The 17,209-nt window shown below is 45.3% G+C and overlaps 2 non-coding genes across 2 annotated transcripts; one reads left to right on the top strand and one right to left on the bottom strand.

Annotated features, from left to right (window-relative positions):
* Positions 1–4,478: 4,478 nt before the first annotated feature.
* On the top strand, positions 4,479–4,586 carry LOC125586744. Its single transcript, XR_007323279.1, has one exon. It is a non-coding gene; the product is annotated as a small nucleolar RNA R71 (small nucleolar RNA).
* A 9,234-nt stretch (positions 4,587–13,820) lies between these two features.
* LOC125586738 lies at positions 13,821–13,928 on the bottom strand. The gene has a single exon (XR_007323273.1). It is a non-coding gene; the product is annotated as a small nucleolar RNA R71 (small nucleolar RNA).
* Positions 13,929–17,209: the final 3,281 nt, after the last annotated feature.

Genomic DNA, 17,209 nt, shown 5'->3' with positions numbered 1-17,209 from the left:
CTTGTTGGGAAACAAGCATCCACCTCATCTCTGCACATTCTGGACCAAGCTGCAATGAAACTTCTTGTGGCCTCATCATTTCTGGTCCATCTCTCATACATCTTATGTATTGCATTTGAGATGTTCTGTAGCCTTTCTTGGGTGTTTTCAATGCTGAACTGATGCCATCCTATCTTGTCTTAGGCGTATGCTGATAGCTCGTTCAGTTTCTCATGCATTGACTCCATTTTATTTTGTAGCAGCTGCTCGGCGTCTGGTGTAGACGTGGTATCGATCGATGCGACCAAGTGTTTATCGGTCGATGCTGATATCTGGTGTTGAGATGCGAATTGCCTCTGAATGGCTTTGACTTCCTTCTGTAACCACTCTGCATGGTTATCCAACCCACTGAGTCTGACATCGAATGGAAAGTAGATGTCATCATACCGCTTCTCAAACCGGTCCTCCATAGTGTCTATTGCTGTGTAAAGCTTTGATGTGATCTGATCAACTTCTGATGCTGTGTAGGGAAGATGTTCTGTAGGTTTCTTGATGTCGAGCGATGCCCTGCGGAACCTATCGATCGATGTTGAATATTCTTCCTGAATATCATGTTGATCATTAAGCGTGCCAATGTCCCTCTGGACATCCATCATCTGTGTAGACAAGGTGTCCAAGTATCGCATGATAGGTGAGGTCAAACGGTCGTGCATATCCTCGTATGTTTGTAACATATCTTCCATGGCTGCGAACTTGATGTCGATCGATGTGATGGTGCAGATATCGATCGATGTGGTTGGTTGTTGGTCCTTCTTGCGAATGGTGTCCAAATCTTGCTGTAGCAGATCAATTCTCGTGCTTAACCAGTCCACGTTGTTGTTGAGAGGGTTGTATACGTCGTTAATCTTCGTGTTGATGTATGCGATCTCCCATTCATCCTTCTTCTCTGCCAAACTTTCCGGTCCTGCAGGAATCTGGGATGTTTGTGGCTTGACGTCGATCGATGTTGCTTTGTTGGTGTCGATCGATGGTTATGTCGTAGCTTCTTTCTCAAGAATGTGCTGCATACTCTCAATCTCTGTCCTCATCTGTGCCATACTTATGAAAAGCTCATTGTAACCTCTGTCCAAAGGTTGATAAGTGTCATCTACCAAAGTCTTGAGTTCATCTCCTAGTTTTTCTTGAGCTCCACAAATACGAGTCACCATCTCATTAATCTCATCCTTGGTGTAGATCTCTGGTGCCAATTTTGTAGGTGTGAAAGAAGTGGCATGTTCTGGAAGACATATGTGACTCTCCTCAAATAGGGATGCTCTCTCCAGAATTTTTCTGATGTTGTCCTTGGTAACAGGGATCATCTCACCAGCTACGCTCCTTGCATATCCAGACTCATCTCTGTAGACACCATATTCGTCCTTCTGTTCCCATCTGAACTTTCTGGCTCCATAGATGTCATAAGCGCGATGTCCACATTCGTAACGTCTTTCGATCGATGGTGAAAGTGCCCTGTCGATCGATGTTTGGCCTACTGGTTGGCACGATTGTCGTGAACCAATTTCTGTTGTGTCGGCCCTTCGATGTTCGTCTGGAACAGCTGGGATGTTGTCTGGAATGCTGCGTTGCTGCATAAACAAGTTGTCTAGTCCATTGGTCAACTGAAGAATATCTGCTATGTCCTCTCTGGATACTTGTAGAATTCTCCCATCCATAGCTCTTGCATGGCCATCTGGGTCCCTAAAATACCAAATTCATCAGGAGTTAGAAAATCGTAATCAATACTCATATTCTTCTTAGTAAATAAAGAAAGTTTAGGTTTAGAATGAGAATCGATCGATGTTGATACTGGAGTATCGATCGATGGTAGACGTTTGTCTGCTGAATTAGGGTTTTTGGATTGAATGCTCTTCCTTGATGTTCCTTCTGATTTGTTTGTGGGAGCATTCATATTTTCTGCTATGGTGTCGTGAGAAGTTATCTAGGGTGCAACACTCTTATATAGGTATTGGTAAACCTACTTGGAATTGGAATATTCCCTTTTTCCTTTTCAAAGGCGGCGGCTTTAATATTGATCGATGTACCTGGTGTGGTATCGATCGATGCATAAGATCGTTTTGCTGGATGAGGGTGGGTATCGACCGATGCTGAGTAGACTCTGTCGATCGATGGTGGAGAGGTGTTGTTGAAGGAATGTCTTGAATAACTTTCATCCTGCATAGCAATCTCCATAGCTCTTTCCTTCCAGTAATCCTCATCATACTCCTCAGTACGATCCTCATTGGAAGAAGGAATTACAGTCTCTACTGCAAAACTTTCATGGAATCCACTGTCTGCCCAACTGCCTATGGAATAGTCATCACGTCCTTTTTTGTTGGGTTGTTGAAAGGCAAAGTCTGGATAAAACTGATTTGGTAATGTGAAGTGGTCTACCGGATGCTTCTCGTCGAGCGACGTGGGATAGTGTTCATCGGTCGTCGGTGACTCATTGGAATCGATCGATGATGCAGTGTGAGTGTCGATTGATTCCGAGTACTCTGCTTCGTACTCTCCTCCACAATGGCATGCTGCAATGTAGCCAAGATCATTTCTAAGCTCCACGAGGTTGACCTGTTGTCTCACAACTCGAACTAGGTCATAGTGGACGTCTGGATTTATCAGTGTCAGACACAATCTGCTGGTGTTCATGTCACATACAGCTCCTACTGTAGCCAGGAAAGCTCTTCCAAGCAGAAGTGAAGAGTTCTAGTTAAGCTTGATGTCCAAGACAGGAAAATCTACTGGGACAAGGGCATTACCAATCTGTACCTCAATGTCTCTTATGACGCCTCCTGAGCTTCTTTCTGAAAGGTCCACGAAGCTGAAAGATTTTGATGAAGGCTCTATTTTCAGACCCAGCTGGTCTGCCATAACCTTAGGTAGTATGCTGACTGATGCTCCTGTGTCACAAAGTGCATGGAGAAATTCAATACCCTTCACCACACATGGTATAGTGAACTTCCCAGGATCACTCTTCTTCTTCAGTGTGATCCTTAGTTTCATCCTTTCCCTGACATGATGAAACATTCTCCTAATGTCCTCCTCAGTCTCCTTAGTTTCTCTGAAGAACATCCACAACCGGTGTGTGTAATAAACTTCATCAAAATGTTTCTCCACTGGGATTCTGAGGACTCTCTTAGTGAAACCATCCATCTTCTTCTCATTAGCTTCCCTCTTAAGGTTCTTAGAAATCTTCTCCTTTCTTTTCCTTAACCTTCTTCCTTCAGTTGCCTCATCAACTTTCATAGCCTCTGGTGTAGTGTCTAAAGGGTTGGTTGTATGTTCTGGTGGGTTTGCTAAATGTTTAGGTGGTGGTCTAAGTGCGTTGATTCGGTCACTATCAATAGATGGTAATCGCACTCAGTAGGTGAGAGGTGCCCGTCAATCGATGGGAGGTGAGGGAGGTCGATCGATATCAGTCTCTCTCTGTCGGTCGACTGCTGTCTCATGCCGTCGATCAATTTTGACGTAGAGAGGGGAGGGTGGGTGAGGATGTTTTTCTGCGAATTCCTCATGAGTCATGATCCGAACTGCACTAAACTCCGCATTCGATTTAGCAGATGACGTCGATCGATGGTTAGAGTAATCCGTCGATCGATCTTCGTCATTGTCTGTCGAGCGATGTGCATCCATTGACATCGGTCGACACCAAAGTGATCCGCCGAAACTCATGGAGCTTTGAACTTCGAAGTCTCCTTCTTCAAGCTTCTCATGCTTCACCCTTGCCAGAAATCATCATCTATGATGGCATTTGCGTGGTGTTTTGCTTTCTCAACTCCTGCTTCTCTAGCCAAGGCTTCTTTCCTTTTTACAGTGTCTCTAGTCTGAACCACTTGCGTTTCAAGCTTCCTCACCTGAGTCCCTAAGGTCTCAATTCTCGTGTTCAGACTGTTGTAGGCGGAATCTATCTTCCCATTGAAGTCCACAGTGAGTTGTTGCTGTCCTTCCAGAACTCTGTCAAGCATTGCTTCAATCTTGATTTCCTGAGTCTGTGGTGGTGGATTCTGGTAAAATGAGTTTCCATAGCCTCTACTATTGTTTCTGAAAGGTTTCTGGAACTGTGAACTCTGGTTACTCCTCTGACCATTGCCATAGAAGTTTCTGTTTCCACCCTGGTTTCCAGACCTCTGAAATCCAGTACCTCCAATGTAGTTCACATCTTCTTCTCCTTCCATGTCTACAGCTACTTCTCCTTCGCTGAGCAGACCTGCTTCCTAAGAAGCTCATGAACCACATCTAACTTTGCTCTAACTTCGTCCATCTGCTTTGTCCCTAGGGATGCAACAGACTTCTTCCTCTAAAAGTCAGTGTTCTTGGTGCTGCAGTTGTTTGCTAGATTTTCTATCAGTCTCAAAGCTTCCACCAGATTCCTGGTGTTGAAGTTTCCCTCGCTAGCTGTATCAAGAGCCATCTGATACCTCAAGGCGATACCTCTGAAGAAAGTGCTCAGCAGTTGCACTTCGTTGAATCCGTGGTGTGGACAGTCTCGCTGGAAGAACTTGAATCTGATCCACGCATCTTTGAAAGACTCTCCAGTCTCCTGCGCGAATGTAGCAATTTTGCTCCTCAAGTCTTCAGCGCGTGCCTCATCGAAGAAGTTTCGCAAGAAAGCATTCTTGATGTCGGCCCAGGATGTTAGCGATCCTGTGGGTAACTGCTTAAACCGGTGCATCGCTTCTCCAGTCAGAGAATACTTGAAGAGCTTGCACAATAGGTAGTCCTCGGGGACTCCATCCATACGAATACCAGCGATAAGATCCTCGAACCTCTCTATATGGTCCATAGGATGCTCGTGCGGTAACCCAGAGTAGGGTATCTGCGACACGAGTGTGTAGTAGTGAGGCTTCAGCTCGAAATTCTGCTTCTGGATCTCTGGAAGTCGAATAGCTGATCTGTTGGCGTAGTACTCATCTGGACGATTGTAGTCAGCCAGTGCCCTTGGTCGAGCAGCCTCTTCTACAGGTTGAGCAGCTCCTGTAGCATCAGTATCAGGGATTACATTCTCCTGAGTGTCTAGTTTCTGACATGTTGCATTACGCAGATGACCATCCTTGTCATACAGGTTTCCATTCTCTTCCTATCTGAGAATAACAATCGCAACCATGTTTCGCGACTGATGATCGATCGATGTACACGGTGTAGTATCGATCGATGTCGAACGATGAAGATCGGTCCACGATGAAGGTCGGGTGTCGGTCGACGGTTAGGTGTGAGAATCGGTCGACGTGAAAGCTGCTGCGTCGAGTGATGTGGAACATTGGTCTTTGCGGATCGTTCGTTCCAAGTGAGCAGGATCTTCTGAGAATAGCAGGTGTTTGTCCTTGTTGTTTCTGGTACTGCTGGGCATGCACCTGAAAAGACAAGAAAAAATTTTGTGTCAGAATGGGGGTAGAGAAAAGAATAAGAATTAATAACACTAAATCTAATGGCGATCAACTAACTTTTACATGCCGTTGCCGGGGATCGACGAAGATGTAATGTTATCGAGCGACGTGGAGACCGAAGAATCGACTGACACGGAGCTCCCGACATCGATCGATGTGAACTCTATAGCGTCGATCGATACCCTTATTGTCGACTAATTCTAAACGACATATATCGATCGATGTCTCACATACTTCATCGATTGATATCACAATATATCGACAACACTATCTCACTTCTACTCTCTTTTCTGTTTGTTTTCAGATGAGCTTAGACGAATATGCAGATAGACCTGAGAGGAGGACGAAGAGGAGATATGACAAAGCTATCACATCCATACAGCACCGCGACCCTTGGCTTCGTGACGATAAAACACCCATCGACACATTCGAGGAGTTCGCTGACCCGAAGAAAGCGGTCAACAGCAAGGAGTTAATCAACCGCGTGCTCAAGGACGAGTGGGACGACTACCAGAGCTTGTTCTACAACGCTTGGCTTGGCGTCTCTATCGGACCCACACGGTTCATCGACCCATACATCTTACGGAAGCTCCGGATCGAGACAGACATCAGGGAGATGATCACACAGCTCGGACTTGGTACCATGGCCACTCGCACATACGATCTCCACGTCGATTTGGTCAGACAGTTTATGGCCACAGTCGAGCTCACCTACAGCACCTCGAAGGCCAGGGTAGCAGGAGATGATACACTGGCCTTCTTCGCCAGGGGAATTCGATACAGTATCTCCATCCCCGAGCTCTGGCGCATCTACGGTTTCGATGAGGCTGCAGCTGCGAGGAAGATTCCACCCGTCCTAGGCCTCAACGGATTCTGGGAGATAATCGGCACGGGAGCATGGGACTCCAACTACGCTACGCAGACAGACATCCGTCACCCCACCCTCCGGTACTTTCTACGGGCTCTTGCAAACACATTGGTTTGCAAGATGGAGCCCAACAAGGTCCGGATACAGGAGCTTACACTACTCTTCTGTGGAGTAAACGGTTTGGTGAACCTGACTCATCTCGATGAGATCGACGACGTGGTGACTCCAAACCTCGGAGCCATTTTTGCTCCGCACTTGGTGGACCTGAAGAAGAAGCCCTTCACGGGCAAAGGCAGGAAGAAGGAGACGGTTGGGAGTTTTCTGACACCTATCTTTGAGTATCTAGGCATCCGCCTAGACCCGAGCACAGCCGACCGCTCCCACCGCTTCTTGGATGAGCAACATCTGCTGAACTCAGGTTGGCTCAAGGAGGAACTTCTCTGGATTTTTAGGATCGGGAACTAGCACCGCCTACTGCAGATGCCGAACAGGATGATCACAGACTTCGATGACCAGGTCGATAGGCTCCGGTTCATACCTGATCCCCAGCTCCTCCGCGATCTTCTGGCCATCCTGCGCAGACCTTCCGAAGTGCGTCGAGCCAGAGCTACGCTGGGACCACCGGAGGCACCTCTTCCTGATTTCCCGATCATACCAGACATCCCTATGCGCGATCAGGGAGACTTTCAGAGGATAGTTGTGGATGCTCTTCGTGCCATCTAGGCTAGAGTATCTTGCACAAGCAGGAGGACCATCAGAGCTCACTCACCAGCAGCAGGAGGACCTTCTAGGCAGCGCAGGGATCCTTCGTCTGGGAGCGACGACGAGTCCAGCGAGGCCACCTACTAGTCCTCCCATTTCTATATCTTTCCCTTATGAACTTGTTTTTCTATTTTTCGAACTTGTAGGATTTATATTTTAGACATATCTATGCTTTATGTTTGAGACTGTTTACTTATTTCTTATGTTTGGAGTGTCAAACAGAGCTAACTACACTGACTGACCATATGAGTTAGATTCCAGACATGACGCAGAATTTTCTGTTCCTCGCCATCGATCGACATGGAGAGGATGGTATCGATCGATGTGCGGGACAGAGAGGTACGACACGTTGCTCTAATATCTCAAACATCTAACTTTGCTTATCACCACCTTTGGACACTTTACACCGAGATGGTGTAATTTAATTCTGGGGGCGGTTGTACTAACACCATCTTCTTGAGTTTTGTCAAAAATATTTTCAAAAATAATCTTATTAAGTCAAGAAGGGGACTATGAACTTATGATTTTTACTTGAATGTCTAACCACTTTTTTAGCACCTTTCTAGATTTACTGATTGCAGATAGTACTAAAGATGCTAAAGTGGATCAACCTGTCAACTATACACACTTGCCTAGCTTGTTTGAAAGAACCAAAGCTAACCTCCAACACTAAACCTGACACAACTGCTTGTCTTGGGGCTTGGTATACACGGGATCGGATTCTTCAAACAAGTTTGGAAGGTAAATCCTTGTGTAGATTTATCACATTTTCTCTCTCTATTTCGACACTAGATTTATAGGTAGAGATATTTATTTTCTAAAAAAAATAAAAATAAATAAATATATATATATATATATATATATATATATATATATATATATATATATATACAATAGGTGACTAGTTAGGTAGAATCCGAACAGGAGTTAGTGGCTACAACCATTAAAGCTTGTTTCATAAGGATTCAAATAAAAAGAATTCGAAGGGGACTTGGTGGCGTCAATCTTCAAGGCTCAATTCATATGAATTCTTGAATATAGGTCAAAAAGAAATGAACAGGACTCGGTGGCAACCACCATTAAGGCTTGATTCATGGAAGCCTGTCCAATCTTGGTCAATGATCTTGCAATATAAGCAGACTTTGACTAAAGAGAGAAATTAGTAGAGAGAAAAGATAGGAACTAACTTTTACCTGCAGATCCAGATTTGCATCCTGTGATCGATACTCCCAAGGTAAAGCCTGCATTTTTAGTTATGCTAAGAAATGAGGTTGGTAGAGGGGAATGTCAGATAAGATTTGCTAAGTTGTCAGCTAGATGAATTTGGTTGCTAAGCTAGGATATTGGATAATGTGCTTTTGTGATTAGGACCTTTTAGATGTGGAATGCGATATTGTAGAGGTGATGACTTCTATGTTTTAATATGTGAGTCCCTGCTATTTCCAACCCTCTTTCAGAGAGACTGTCCGTTTGTTTTGCTTGAGGACAAGCAAAAGGATAAGTCTGGGGGAGTTGATATACCATGGATTTCACCCATTTTTAGTCATGGTATATAAGTGTTTTAAGATATATTTATTATGTTTTAGAATCTTTTCAAAGCAATTACAGGTTCAGCTACTTGATAGAAGGAAATGATGCTTTTGGGACACTTTGGAGTACTTTTACGCGTAGAGAGTCGATCGACGCTTGAAGAGCAATATCGATCGACCAGAGCCAATTAAAATCGATCGACAACCATTGAGCGTCATCGATCGATATTGGATCACTCAAGGATTAATCAGGAAATTAGAAGACTTCATTTCCATAAAGTTTATTAATTACAACCTGAGCCCCTAGCCGCCTGTGAGGCTATATGTACGAGGGTTTCGTATCATTTTAGAGGCAGACTGGCCTAAAGACCTAGTTTGGGGAGAAGAAGCATTTTGGGTACCATTAGAAGAGCTTAGGAATGGAGAGAGAGATCTGAGACTGCATAATAGAGAAGATCTTGAACTCCTTTATTTCTATTACTTTTCTTTTCTGTGTTCAATATTTCATTTGAGTTCTATTCAAACCATCATGACTTTGTCTCTCATGAATATGTCTGAGTAAACCCAATTGTTAGATTTAGGTTTCTCATAAAGGTTGAAAGTATGTGCTGCTAATAAGACTGTTGAAAAGGTGTTTTGATTGTTCTTTCATGCTTGTTAAGCTTAATGCTAAAATTAGGATTGATCACCCTCATTTTAGGTCTTAGGATTAATTGAGATAACCAACTGTTACCCTCAATACCTGAAATAGCCGGCATGATCTAGCTGACTAGATAACAACGAGAGTTGGTCTAGAAAGTTAGAGAACAGCTTCAAACCCTCTCGCAAGGCTTGCTAGAAGAACCGTCGATCGACGCGACTATCATTGTGTCTATCGATTGTTTGAAAGGTGTCTCGAACGATGTGCATCACGTCACATCGGTCGACTCTTTCTCGAGGTCAAAAGACGACAGTTGAGATCCGAGATCTAGTAAAGAAAACCTATCTGGGTTTTACCATTGTTTGAGTTCAAAAACTGTCAAACCCTTTAGTCTAAACTAAGTTGCATGCATTCATACCTGAAAATTTGCCTAAGTCTAGTTGTTTTCCCATCCTTAAAACAACTTCAACTTAAAAAGCCGAACAATTGCCTTGTTCGATTCATCATTTACTGCTTTTAAACAAACAAACCTCTTAGTCTATCTTTATTTCTAATCTTACATCTGTTGAGTAATCCTAGAGTCCTTGTGGATTCGATCCCTAAGTACTGCATCTGAACCTCTTATTTGAGAGAGTAATTCACTCCTTAGGGTAATTTGAGTGATATCAAATTTGCCGGGGATCTGAGTGGTATCAAATTTGGCGTCGTTGCCGGGGAGCTTTGATCGCCATTAGATTTAGTGTTATTAATTCTTATTCTCTTCTCTACCCCCATTCTGACACAAAATTTTTTTCTTGTTTTTTCAGGTGCATACCCAGCAGTACCAGAAGCAACAAGGACAAACACCTGCTATTCTCAGAAGATCCTGCTCACTTGGAACGAACGATCCGCAAAGACCAAAGTTCCACATCGCTCGACGCAGCAGCTTTCGCGTCGACCGATTCTCACACCCAACCGTCGACTGACACCCGACCTTCATTATCCACCGTTCTACATCGTTCGACATCGATCGATACTACACCGCTTACATCGATCGATCATCAGTCGCGAAACATGGTTGCGATTGTTATTCTCAGACAGGACGAGAATGGAAACCTGTATGACCAGGATGGTCATCTGCGTAATGCAACAGGTCAGAAACTTGACGCTCAGGGGAATGTAATCCCTGATACTGATGCTACAGGAGCTGCTCAACCTGTAGAAGAGGTTGCTCGACCAAGGGCACTAGCTGACTGCAATCGTCCAGATGAGTTTTACGCCAACAAATCAGCTATTCAACTTCCAGAGATTCAGAAGCAGATTTTCGAGCTGAAGCCTCAGTACTACACACTCGTGTCGCAGATACCCTACTCTGGGTTACCGCACGAACATCCTATGGACCATCTAGAGAGGTTCGAGGATCTTATCGCTGCTATTCGTATGGATGGAGTCCCCGAGGACTACCTATTGTGCAAGCTCTTCAAGTATTCTCTGACTGGAGAAGTGATGCACTTGCTTAAGCAGTTACCCACAGGATCTCTAACATCCTGGACCGACATCAAGAATGCTTTCTTGCGAAACTTCTTCGATGAGGCACGCGCTGAAGACTTGAGGAGCAAAATTGCTACATTCGCGCAGGAGACTGGAGAGTCTTTCAAAGATGCGTGGATCAGATTCAAGTTCTTCCAGCGAGACTGTCGACACCATGGATTCAACGAAGTGCAACTGCTGAGCACTTTCTTCAGAGGTATCGCCTTGAGGTATCAGATGGCTCTTTATACTGCTAGCGAGGGAAACTTCAACACCAGGAATCCGGTGGAAGCTTTGAGACTAATACAAAATCTAGCAAACAACAGCAGCACTAAGAACACTGACTTTTAGAGGAAGAAGTCTGTTGCATCCCTAGGGACAGAGCAGATGGACGAAGTTAGAGCAAAGTTAGATGTGGTTCATGAGCTTCTTAGGAAGCAGGTCTGATCAGCGAAGGAGAAGTAGCTGTAGACATGGAAGGAGAAGAAGATGTGAACTACATTGGAGGTATTGGATTTCAGAGGTCTGTAAACCAGGGTGGAAACAGAAACTTCTATGGCAATGGTCAGAGGAGTAACCAGAGTTCACAGTTCCAGAAACCTTTCAGCAACAACAGTAGAGGCTATGGAAACTCATTTTACCAGAATCCACCACCACAGACTCAGGAAAGCAAGATTGAAGCAATGCTTGACAGAGTTCTGGAAGGACAGCAACAACTCACTGTGGACTTCAATGGGAAGATAGATTCTGCCTACAACAGTCTGAACACGAGAATTGAGACTTTAGGGACTGAGATGAGGAAGCTTGAAACGCAAGTGGTTCAGACTGCGCGGGATGGCCAGAAGATCGCGGAAGGGCTGTGCGGGATGGCCAGAAGATCGCGGAGGAGCTGGGGATCAGGTATGAACCGGAGCCTATCGACCTGGTCATCGAAGTCTGTGATCATCCTGTTCGGCATCTGCAGTAGACGGTGCTGGTTCCCGATCCTAAAAATCCAGAGAAGTTCCTCCTTGAGCCAACCTGAGTTCAGCAGATGTTGCTCATCCAAGAAGCGGTGGGAGCGGTCGGCTGTGCTCGGGTCTAGGCGGATGCCTAGATACTCAAAGATCGGTGTCAGAAAACTCCCAACCGTCTCCTTCTTCCTGCCTTTGCCCATGAAGGGCTTCTTCTTCAGGTCCACCAAGTGCGGAGCAAAAATGGCTCCGAGGTTTGGAGTCACCACGTCATCGATCTCATCGAGATGAGTCAGGTTCACCAAGCCGTTTACTCCACAGAAGAGTAGTGTAAGCTCCTATATCCGGACCTTGTTGGGCTCCATCTTGCAAACCAATGTGTTTGCAAGAGCCCGTAGAAAGTACCGGAGGGTGGGGTGACGGATGTCTGTCTGCGTAGCGGAGTTGGAGTCCCATGCTCCCATGGCGATTATCTCCCAGAATCCATTGAGGCCTAAGACGGGTGTAATCTTCCTCGCAGCTGCAGCCTCATCGAAACCGTAGATGCGGCAGAGCTCGGGGATGGAGATCCTGTATCGAATTCCCCTGGCGAAGAAGGCCAGTGTATCATCTCCTGCTACGCTGGCCTTCGAGGTGCAGTAGGTAAGCTCGACTGTGGCCATAAACTGTCTGACCAAGTCGAAGTGGAGATCGTATGCGCGAGTGGCCATGGTACCAAGTCCGAGCTGCGTGATCATCTCCCTGATGTCCGTCTCGATCCGGAGCTTCCGTAAGATGTATGCGTCGATGAACCGTGTGGGCTCGATAGAGACGCCAAGCCAAGCGTTGTAGAACAAGCTGTCGTAATCGTCTCACTCGTCCTTGAGCACGCGGTTGATTAACTCCTTGCTGTTGACCGCTTTCTTCGGGTCAGCGAACTCCTCGAATGTGTCGATGGGTGTTTTATCGTCACGGAGCCAAGGGTTGCGGTGCTGTATGGATGTGATAGCTTCGTCATATCTCCTGTTCGTCCTCCTCTCACGTCTATCTGCATATTCGTCTGAGCTCATCTGAAAACAAACAGAAAAGAGAGTAGAAGTGAGATAGTGTTGTCGATATATTGTGATATCAATCGATGAAGTATGTGAGACATCGATCGATATATGTCGTTTAGAATTAGTCGACAATAAGGGTATCGATCGACGCTATAGAGTTCGCATCGATCGATGTCGGGAGCTCCGTGTCAGTCTATTCTTCGGTCTCCACGTCGCTCGATAACATTACATCTTCGTCGATCCCCGGCAACGGCAGGTAAAAGTTAGTTGATCGCCATTAGATTTAGTATTATTAATTCTTATTCTTTTCTCTACCCCCATTCTGACACAAAAATTTTTTTTGTCTTTTCAGGTGCATGCCCAGCAGTACCAGAAACAACAAGGACAAACACCTGCTATTCTTAGAAGATCCTGCTCACTTGGAACGAACGATCCGCAAAGACCAATGTTCCACATCGCTCGACGCAGCAGATTTCACGTTGACCGATTCTCACACCTAACCGTCGACCGACACCCGACCTTCATCGTGGACCGATCTTCATCGTTCGACATCGATCGATACTACACCGTGTACATCCATCGATCATCAGTCGCGAAACATGGTTGCGATTGTTATTCTCAGATAGGACGAGAATGGAAACCTGTATGACAAGGATGGTCATCTGCGTAATGCAACATGTCAGAAACTAGACGCTCAGGGGAATGTAATCCCTGATACTGATGCTACAGGAGCTGCTCAACCTGTAGAAGAGGCTGGTCGACCAAGGGCACTGGCTGACTACAATTGTCCAGATGAGTACTACGCCAACAGATCAGCTATTCGACTTCCAAAGATTCAGAAGCAGAATTTTGAGCTGAAGCCTCACTACTACACACTCGTGTCGCAGATACCCTACTCTGGGTTACCGCACGAGCATCCTATGGACCATCTAGAGAGGTTCGAGGATCTTATCGCTGCTATTCGTATGGATGGAGTCCCCGAGGACTACCTATTGTGCAATCTCTTCAAGTATTCTCTGACTGGAGAAGCGATGCACTGGCTTAAGCAGTTACCCACAGGATCTCTAACATCCTGGGCCGACATCAAGAATGCTTTCTTGCGAAACTTCTTCGATGAGGCACGCGCTGAAGACTTGAGGAGCAAAATTACTACATTCGCGCAGGAGACTGGAGAGTCTTTCAAAGATGCGTGGATCAGATTCAAGTTCTTCCAGCGAGACTGTCCACACCACGGATTCAACGAAGTGCAACTGCTGAGCACTTTCTTCAGAGGTATCGCCTTGAGGTATCAGATGGCTCTTGATACAGCTAGCGAGGGAAACTTCAACACCAGGAATCCGGTGGAAGCTTTGAGACTGATAGAAAATCTAGCAAACAACTGCAGCACCAAGAACACTGACTTTTAGAGGAAGAAGTCTGTTGCATCCCTAGGGACAGAGCAGATGGACGAAGTTAGAGCAAAGTTAGATGTGGTTCATGAGCTTCTTAGGAAGCAGGTCTGCTCAGCGAAGGAGAAGTAGCTGTAGACATGGAAGGAGAAGAAGATGTGAACTACATTAGAGGTACTGGATTTCAGAGGTCTGGAAACCAGGGTGGAAACAGAAACTTCTATGGCAATGATCAGAGGAGTAACCAGAGTTCACAGTTCCAGAAACCTTTCAGCTACAACAGCAGAGGCTATGGAAACTCATTTTACCAGAATCCACCACCACATACTCAGGAAAGCAAGATTGAAGCAATGCCTGACAGAGTTCTTAAAGGACATCAACAACTCACTGTGGACTTCAATGGGAAGATAGATTCCGCCTACAGCAGTCTGAACACGAGAATTGAGACCTTAGTGACTGAGGTGAGGAAGCTTGAAATGCAAGTGGTTCAGACTGGAGACACTGTAAAAAGGCAAGAAGCCTTGGCTAGAGAGGCAGGAGTTGAGAAAGCAAAACACCACATAAATGCCATCATAGATGATGATTTCTGGCAAGTGGTGAAGCATGAGAAGTTTGGAGAAGGAGACTTCGAAGTTGAAAGCTCCATGAGTTTCGGCGGATCACTTTTGTGTCGACCGATGTCAATGGATGCACATCGCTCGACAGACCATGACGAAGATCCATCGACGGATTACTCTAACCATCGATCGACGTCATCTGCTAAATCGACTGCGGAGTGTAGTGCAGTTCGGATTATGACTCATGAGGAATTCGTAGAAAAACATCCTCACCCACCCTCCCCTTTCTACGTCAAAATCGATCGACGGCATGAGCCAGCAGTCGACCGACAGAGAGAGACTGATATCGATCGACCTCCCTCACCTCCCATCGATCGACGAGCACCTCTCACCTACCGAGTGCGATTACCATCTATTGATAGTGACCAAATCAACGCACTCAGACCACCACCTAAACCTTTAGCAAACCCACCAGAACCTACAAGCAACCCTTCAGACACTACACCAGAGCCTATGAAAGTTGATGAGGCAACTGAAGGAAGAAGGTTAAGGAAAAAAAAGGAAAAGATTCCTAAGAACCTAAAGAGGGAAGCTAATGAGAAGGAGATGGATGGTTTCACTAACAGAGTCCTCAGAATCCCAGTGGAAAAACCTTTTGATGAAGTTTATTACACACACCGGTTGTGGATGTTCTTCAGAGAGACTAAGGAGACTGAGGAGGACATTAGGAGAATGTTTCATCATGTCAGGGAAAGGATGAAACTAAGGATCACACTGAAGAAGAAGAGTGATCCTGGGAAGTTCACTATACCATGTGTGGTGAAGGGTATTGAATTTCTCCATGCACTTTGTGACACAGAAGAATCAGTCAGCATACTACCTAAGGTTATGGCAGACCAGCTGGGTCTGAAAATATAGCCTTCATCAGAATCTTTCACCTTCATGGACCTTTCAGAAAGTAGCTCAGGAGGCATCATAAGAGACCTTGAGGTGCAGATTGGTAATGCCCTTGCCCCAGTAGATTTTCATGTCCTGGACAGCAAGCTTAACTGGAACTCTTCACTTCTGCTTGGAAGAGCTTTCCTGGCTACAGTAGGAGCTGTATGTGACATGAACACCAGCAGATTGTGTCTGACACTGATAAATCTAGACGTCCACTATGACCTTGTTCGAGTTGTGAGACAACAGGTCAACCTCGTGGAGCTTAGAAATGATCTTGGTTGTGGAGGAGAGTACGAAGCAGAGTACTCGGAATCAATCGACACTCACACTGCATCATCGATCGATTCCAATGAGTCACCGACGACCGATGAACACTATCCCACGTCGCTCGACGAGAAGCATCCGATAGACCACTTCACATTACCAAATCAGTTTTATCCAGACTTTGCCTTTCAACAACCCAACAAAAAAGGACGTGATGACTATTCCATAGGCAGTTGGGCAGACAGTGGATTCCATGAAAGTTTTGCAGTAGAGACTGTAATTCCTTCTTCCAATGAGGATCGTACTGAGGAGTATGATGAGGATTACTGGAAGGAAAGAGCTATGGAGATTGCTATGCAGGATGAAAGATATTCAAGACATTCCTTCAACAACACCTCTCCACCATCGATCGACAGAGTCTACTCAGCATCGGTCGATACCCACCCTCATCCAGCAAAACGATCTTATGCATCGATCGATACCACACCAGGTACATCGATCAATATTAAAGCCGCCGCCTTTGAAAAGGAAAAAGGGAATATTCCAATTCCAAGTAGGTTTACCAATACCTATATAAGAGTGTTGCACCCTAGATAACTTCTCACGACACCATAGCAGAAAAGATGAATGCTCCCACAAACAAATCAGAAGGAACATCAAGGAAGAGCATTCGATCCAAAAACCTTAATTCAGCAGACAAAGGTCTACCATCGATCGATACTCCAGTATCAACATCGATCGATTCTCATTCTAAACCTAAACTTTCTTTATTTACTAAGAAGAATATGAGTATTGATTACGGTTTTCTAACTCCTGATGAATTTGGTATTTTCAGGGACCCAGATGGCCATGCCACAGCTATGGATGGGAGAATTCTACAAGTATCCAGAGAGGACATAGCAGATATTCTTCAGTTGGCCAATGGACCAGACAACTTGTTTATGCAGCAACGCAGCATTCCAGACAACATTCGAGCTGTTCCAGACGAACATCCAAGGGCCGACACAATAGAAATTGGTTCGTACCAATCATGCCAACCAGTAGGCCAAACATCGATCGACAAGGATGCTCTTACATCGTTCGACAGGGCACCTTCACCATCGATCGACAGACATTACGAATGTGGACGTCGCGCTTATGACATCTATGGAGCAAGAAAGTTCAGATGGGAACAGAAGGACGAATATGGTGTCTACAGAGATGAGTCTGGATATGCAAGGAGCGTAGCTGGTGAGATGATCCATGTTACCAAGGACAACATCAGAAAAATTCTGGAGAGAGCATCCCTATTTGAGGAGAGTCACATATGTCAGAACATGCCACTTCTTTCACTCCTACAAAACTGGCACCAGAGATCTACACCAAGG

The sequence above is a fragment of the Brassica napus genome, chromosome C4, assembly GCF_020379485.1.
Source record: "Brassica napus cultivar Da-Ae chromosome C4, Da-Ae, whole genome shotgun sequence".
In the NCBI taxonomy this organism is placed as follows: domain Eukaryota; kingdom Viridiplantae; phylum Streptophyta; class Magnoliopsida; order Brassicales; family Brassicaceae; genus Brassica; species Brassica napus.
Note: the sequence above shows the minus strand (reverse complement) of the source record. Positions and strands in the feature narration are given on the sequence as shown.